The sequence below is a fragment of the Oryzias latipes genome, chromosome 9 (assembly GCF_053564925.1).
Source record: "Oryzias latipes strain Hd-rR chromosome 9, Olatipes_Hd-rR_3.1".
NCBI classification, from domain to species: Eukaryota; Metazoa; Chordata; class Actinopteri; order Beloniformes; family Adrianichthyidae; genus Oryzias; species Oryzias latipes.
In genome coordinates, this window is record NC_136245.1 from 13,201,482 (window position 1) to 13,208,109 (window position 6,628).

General features: G+C 42.5%; 1 long non-coding RNA gene across 2 annotated transcripts; it reads right to left on the reverse strand.

Annotated features, from left to right (window-relative positions):
• Positions 1-1,715: 1,715 nt before the first annotated feature.
• Positions 1,716-4,844, reverse strand: LOC110015576 (uncharacterized). Of its 2 annotated transcripts, XR_013657949.1 has the most exons (4): positions 4,783-4,844; positions 4,632-4,718; positions 4,147-4,552; positions 1,716-4,042 (listed from the first exon to the last, which is right to left on the reverse strand). It is a non-coding gene; the product is annotated as an uncharacterized LOC110015576 (long non-coding RNA). The 2 variants fall into 2 exon arrangements; XR_002290788.3 differs by having other exon boundaries at positions 3,033-4,552.
• Between the last annotated feature and the right edge of the window lie 1,784 nt (positions 4,845-6,628).

Here is a 6,628-nt window from a genome sequence, read left to right on the forward strand (position 1 = left end):
GTTGCAGTGGGCGTTCAGTCTCATTCCTGTGGTGAGGGGTTATGCATGGGGCATTGAGATTATTAAGGAACTGTTTCATTTCACTGTGAGCATTTTTGGATTCAGATTTATAAATATTTGAGTAAAATGAGGAGAATGTACTATTTATTTCATCTGGATCTATTGCTAAGAAACCATTGGGTTTCCTTATTTGAAGAATTTGTCGATTGGCTGTTCGTCGTTTAAGTTGGTGTGCAAGAAAACGACCTGCCTTTTCCCCATGCTCATAGTGATGTCCTCGTGACGTAAGCAATAAACATTCTGTTTTAGCTGTGGATAAGAGATTATATTTAGTCTGGAGGTCGAAACTGCTTCTATACAGTTCTGGAGAAGCGGCAGTAGCATATAATGAATTAACTTCGTTCAATGCTGACTTGAGCTGGTCTTGTTCAAGCTTCTTCGACTCATTGAGTCGAACTGTGTATGAACTGTAATTACTGTTTTAAGTGTTTCCCAAAGTAATGATGGAGTGGCATCTTTATTTAATTCTACATATTCGTCTATTTTTTTAGCAATGAATTTACAGAACTCGCTGTCCGCTAGTAACGTTTTATCTAGTTTCCAGGGGAGGGCGACATTTGCATCGCAGAGAAATTTTTAGGTCTAAGAGCACGGGGCGTGATCTGTATAGTTGAGTAATTAACTTTAGAAACCAGCAGGATGAGGCTTTTATCAATAAAAAAAACAATCTATTCTGCTAAATGAATGATGTACAGGTGAGAAGAAGAAGAAGAAGGAACGACCTTGTGGGTAAAGAGTGCGCCAAGGGTCAACACACCCTATTAGTTCCATAAAAACTGCTGTAGATCTAGCCATTCTTGATTGTTTTGTGGGTTTGGGATTTGACCGGTCAAATGTAGGATCAATTACGCAGTTTAAGTCACCTCCAAAGATTAGTTGGTTGGAATTTATGTTAGGTATTAGTAAGGTACTTTTCATGATGAAATCCCCATCATCCCAGTTGGGAGCATAAACATTAACCAAAACAACAGGTTCATTGTAAAGAACCCTGGAGACCATGACAAAGCGACCTTGTGGGTCTGATATGATCCTGGTAGGTCTGAATGGTACTTTTTTGTTTACCAGAATGGCAGAGCCCCTGGATATGGAATTATAATTTGAATGGAAATCTGCCCAATCCAAGATTTTCTAAGGTCTGATCTGATCTTTGTTCTGTAGGTGGGTTTCTTGGAAAAAAGCGAGTTCACATTTTAAAGATTTGAGATGATTAAAGATTCATGCTGATTTTACAGGTCAATTCGGCCCTCTCACATTCCAGCTAACAAATTTCACACCAGCTTGTCTCTTATAAGCGCTCATTTATAGAAAAAAAAATGTTAAGACAAAAAGGGGGAAATATAAGGAAGGTATACTATATGGCCTTGCAGAGAGTTTAAAAGTTTGTTGAATCACCCAAAACCAGGAGAGTTCCCACCCAAATTCCCATCCCAAAACCCATGCACAAACTGTCCCTGAACAAAAACACCTATACTTGCTTCTGTAACTGAGACAAGCAACAGGCCAAACACCATTCCACAAATCTTCTGGTGAAATATCTTTTTATCAGAAGGGCTTCCTATAATTATTTTTAAATTTTTAAAAAATAATGTGTTTACATTTATATGTACATACATGTACTCACCTAAATGCATATATATACACACACCCACACATACATACACCCATATACAGAGAAAAAAAAAACCCCAGTAGAGCCGCAGTTCACCATGGAAAACATCAAATAAATTAGAAGGACAGAAATGAAATAATTGATTAATAATTCATTAATTAATTAGAAGGAAAGAAAAGAAAATTACTCAGAAATTATAAATTAAACTTCAAAAAGAAAGAAAATGCAACACAATTCGCAGGGTGGATGTGAAAATGAAAATGCAATCCCCCCTTTGCATTTTCGCTGTAACCCTTGTGCTATCCTACGCACTTTAGCTTTGGGAGGTTGGTCATATAGACCCCACAAGACAGTGCGCTGAACCTTTCTCCTTCAATGATTTGTGATCTTCACTGGTGTCCATGGATTACATGTAATCTTCTTCACCTTTATCCACCTTTGTCACGGTAGGTATAACACGTCAATGTAAGGGTGGGGTCATAGGATAGTACAAAGGGTTAATTATGTAACAAGATAGGTGATTTCTAAGTAGAAAATGAGAAAGCTTTTTGAAGGATTGATTTTTTTTTGAGTCATTTAATGCAGTTACATTTTGAAAATGATAACACATTTCTGTTAATCCATTTTAATGGTCAAATTAGACATTTCTAAATGAATTTTGCGGTGAGGCAAGCCTCACCAGCAGCTTTTTCTCCGCCCTAACAATCAGTGCTCTGACAACACGTCAGTGTTAAAATTGAGACATGTCAGACATGAGGGGAGGCGCTCCGGAGCATCACCTGGACTTCCGCTCCGAATGTGACTGCACAACTATCGCGTAACTACGAAATAGTATTTCGTGGGAACGGAATATTATCTTGTGGGAATGGAATTATATTTCATGCGAACAAGATGTTAATTGTTGGGAACAAATTATCTGCTTGCTGGCAGTGATGTCCAAGCACCCTCCCCTACCAAGGGTCCTACTTGTCTAAGGTGCAATTAAAACCGAGAGGGGAAGGGCCCGTTTCCATTCGCCAACCGTGGGAGGATGGGAGGGAGACCACTACCAAGTAGCTCCTCCCCCAAAATCACCACGAAAAGTGATCATATGAGGAAAAGGGTAAGTCGGGACAACTGTTAGACTGGCCTCCAGTTGGTGAAACAACTGCCCCCAGACCCACCGCAGCATTGGACCTTGGTCTCTGGTCAGGTCTCAATGGGACAGAGGTAGCCAACTAGCTGGGGCAACCACCGATTGCCTCAGTAGAGACCCAAACTTGCCAAACCTCCAAGGTCTCGTACTGATAGTGGACCCACCTCTTCCCCCAGGCACCCCCCCCCCCCCCCATTTGGGAATTGGCCAGGTTTTAAGGGCCTCCACTTTTACCCAAGTGCTTAACTGACATTCTAGAAAACTTTCATTTTTCAGAGACAACTTCCACCTATATTCTCACAGGTGATTTAACCAATTTAGGAATCACATCTCAAGCGGTTTTTAAAACACAATGAGATCCTCAAAGACTAAAACTTCCTTGAGGTTTGCCGCCCATGCATTTCTCCAAAAGCCTCTAGAAAGTGCTAGGACGTTAGTTATGCCTTGAGGCATTCTGTTGAACTCCCGGAAGCCGAATGGACAACCAAAAGCAGTTTTCTGCTTGTCAACTTCCTCAATTTGGTAATAACCTGACTGAGAGTAGAGAAAACCATTTGGAACCTGTAAAAGTTGAGGTTTCTTCCATGTTAGGGAGTGCATATGCATCTTTAACTTCCTATAGTTTATGCATAGTCTGCCAACCCCATTTTTCTTCCAATAGGTGAAGAGAAGGAAGATTCAGACTAATTACTCCTGCTTGACTGAGTTCTTGCAAATGCCGAACAGCATCCAGATCTTGTAGACATATCAGGCAAGACTTGTGTAAAAGCTGACTCATCATCTAAGTTGATGCTTGATGCAGTCTGTATGACAATAGTCTAGATCATGCTGAGCAAAGACATCGAGCATGGTACTTAGTTTTTCCACTATCTTCTCATTCCACTTTAAGGAAACATGAGAATCACCAAAATGTAGTCAGTTTTGTAGATTAACTTTGCTTATGTGGCAAGTGGTGTAGCAGAAAGATGAAACAACGCCACCCCGGGCACAGCGTCCGGGGAACCCAAAGGCGCGCAGATTACTATTCAAAATGAGGCCAAGACGTGGTAACCGGTCTAAACACAATTTTATTAATGCTAAAATGTATTAAAAACAAGGGACTCAATCACGCTGGGGAGGGGGAAAAAAATGGGGGGGGGGCCCTTCGAGGGCCGAGGCTTACCAACGGAACGCTGGGCCGACCCACAGAGGAGATTGCCACTGTTGTCGCCCGACACGCTTCGTCGCTACACTCTGCCCTAAAAAAGACGAGGGGGGGGGGGAATAATAATTAAAGGGTCGGTAATAGTGTTTGAGCATTTAAAAATAAATAAATAAACAATGCCCACCCTCACTCACGCACCAACACACACACCATGAAACCAAAAGGTAAAAACAGGATAAAACCAGCACAGGTCCTTGGGAAGGGCGTGGCACCTCTCAGCAGGTTCTCTGACCATGGAGAAGAGGGGTGGACGCCGCTCTCTGTTAGCTGCAGTAGAGGCCAAGAAGATGGGTGTCTGGGCTCAGAGTGCAGCCTGAAGCCCACTGGCAGGAGCTGGAACACCAAGGGCTGGAGTTGGCAGCCACAAGCTGCAGTTGTACCCACCACACTCAGGTTCTTCAGACACTCTGCCCTGCTGCAGAGAGGAGTGTATCCTATGGGTAGAAAGGTCGAGCTGCTAGCCCACTGGCTGAAGCAAGCTGTAACTGCTGTGCGATGAAATACAGGGAAGCCAAACAAAAAAGCAGTGGCGCCTCAGCTGCCCCTAAATACAAACAAATCTGTCAAAACCCCAATTCATGAACATTAAAACTAAACAGGCAGAGACCAAACAAAGTGATCACCTGAGCAGGGAGGAGAAACTCATCCACGCCTCAAGCTCACTTGGGCATAGAGGGGAGCTCCAGATGCCAGAGCACTTTTTTTTCCAGCTAAAAATGAAATTTGTTTAAAACCCAAAGCAGATTCACAGGGAGACAGCGTCACCACACTTACCAGGAAGCACAGTGGGTTAGCCACCAGGAAATTGGCAGTGTAAGAGCACCACACTCCAAGTGCTGCAAGTGTTGGGCAAAACGATTTTTATACTGCTCCCAGGTAGTCAGGGGGATTGCCTGCAGCTTTGCAGCATCACCCTGCTACTCTTACTTGCTACAATTTCTTCCAGTGCCTGAATCTCAGCGATGACAGTTCATGGAGAAATGACATGCTTGTTTTCATTGCGCAAAGCAACTGGTACTTTCCGTGGGAAAGAGTCAGACAGAATAATCGAACAGTTACTGACTAACACAGCTCCTGGCAAAGAAGCTTTTGAAGGAGGTTTAATGACAACCCATTTGCCAGTGGTTTCAGTTTTAACACATGCAAAACCCTCTCAAACACAGTGTTGACCAGTGGGAGTAATCTGTGGCTCACTTCCAGACAACCTTACTATTCCTAGGCAACTGTTCTCTTTCTGCTTATATCTGTGATGCATAACTTTTAGAACAACTTTTAGAGCACTTATGAAACCTAAATAAGGCACTGCTTGTCTGTTTGCAGCTTTTTTCAAAAGCTCATTAAAAGGCTAAAAGGCTAAATGTGAAAGTTGTAGTGGTACTCTTCATGGCTTTATTCTGTACCCCGTTTGCAGTCTGTCCAGCAACTGTTATTCGAAACGCGAGTGAGACCTGTTCTTCTTTCAACTTTTTATTCCAAAACTGAAAATTACACAAACACTTGTTCAAAAAAACTATGTCACTTCCAACTTTCTCAGACTTCAATCTCACAATGCAGTCTTGTTAACAGCATCTCTGTGACGTAGCGGTATTTAATTGGAAGCTCAAACAGGGATTATTTAACTTCATAACCATTAAATGGAAGCAGTGAATTTGGCTCCAACATAATCCGGCCCCTAATTGGTTAGCAGGATGACTAAGCAATTTCAAACTCAAACATAGAGAGGCAAATACTTCAAACATCCATAATACACATCCTCTTTCCTTTTTCTTCAGATACTGCTTTTTCCAGCAGACGCAGTTTATTCACACGCCTTTTTAGCAGACAAGTCTTGGTCTTTATCCTTACTCTACTCACTGTCCCACTGGAATCTGGTATCGTTTCTAGCACCTTCCCCAGAACCCAAGAGTTGCGTGGGGAAGAACTGTCCACAAGGAGGACATCTCCAGCCATAAAATTTCTTCTACAGTGTTCCTGTTGTTGTGAAAGATATTCACAGTCCATCTGGTCCAGAATAAATCCACAAGAAACTGGACCTGTCTCCATCTTCTTCTTGAGTAAAAGTCATTTTTGGTAAAGATTCCAGGGGGCAGGCTGGGCAGGGCTGGGATTTTAGCAACAGCAAGTGGTTTGGTGTCAAATGCTCAACATCATTCACATCATCTGACACAGTGGTGAGCGGTCTACCTTTGATGATACTTTCAACTTCACACATTATTGTGTGTAGGCAGTCATCATTAACTGTCTGCTCCTTCAGTAGACAATTTAGTATTCTGCGTACAGTCTGTCTTTCCCACACCCCACCTTGGTGGGAGGCAGCTGGGCTGGGTTGAATATCCACTTTACTCCTTTTAGTTGCAACGCTGGTTCAACTATGTCATTGTCCATCTGTTGGATAGCTTCTGTTGGATAGCTTCCCTGAGCTCCTTTTAAGCAGACATTAAGTTTGTGCCATTATCTGACATCATCCATCTCATAATGGAAACTGTGTGAACTGTGTGAAAAACTGTGTTTTTTCAGCTAGAAGCTGAAAAAAGTCCGCCCCTCCAATGGCAGATGGTCATCTCGAACATTTTTCTGGTTCATATCTTACCGGGGGTCTCCCCAAGTTTGACCTTTTCAG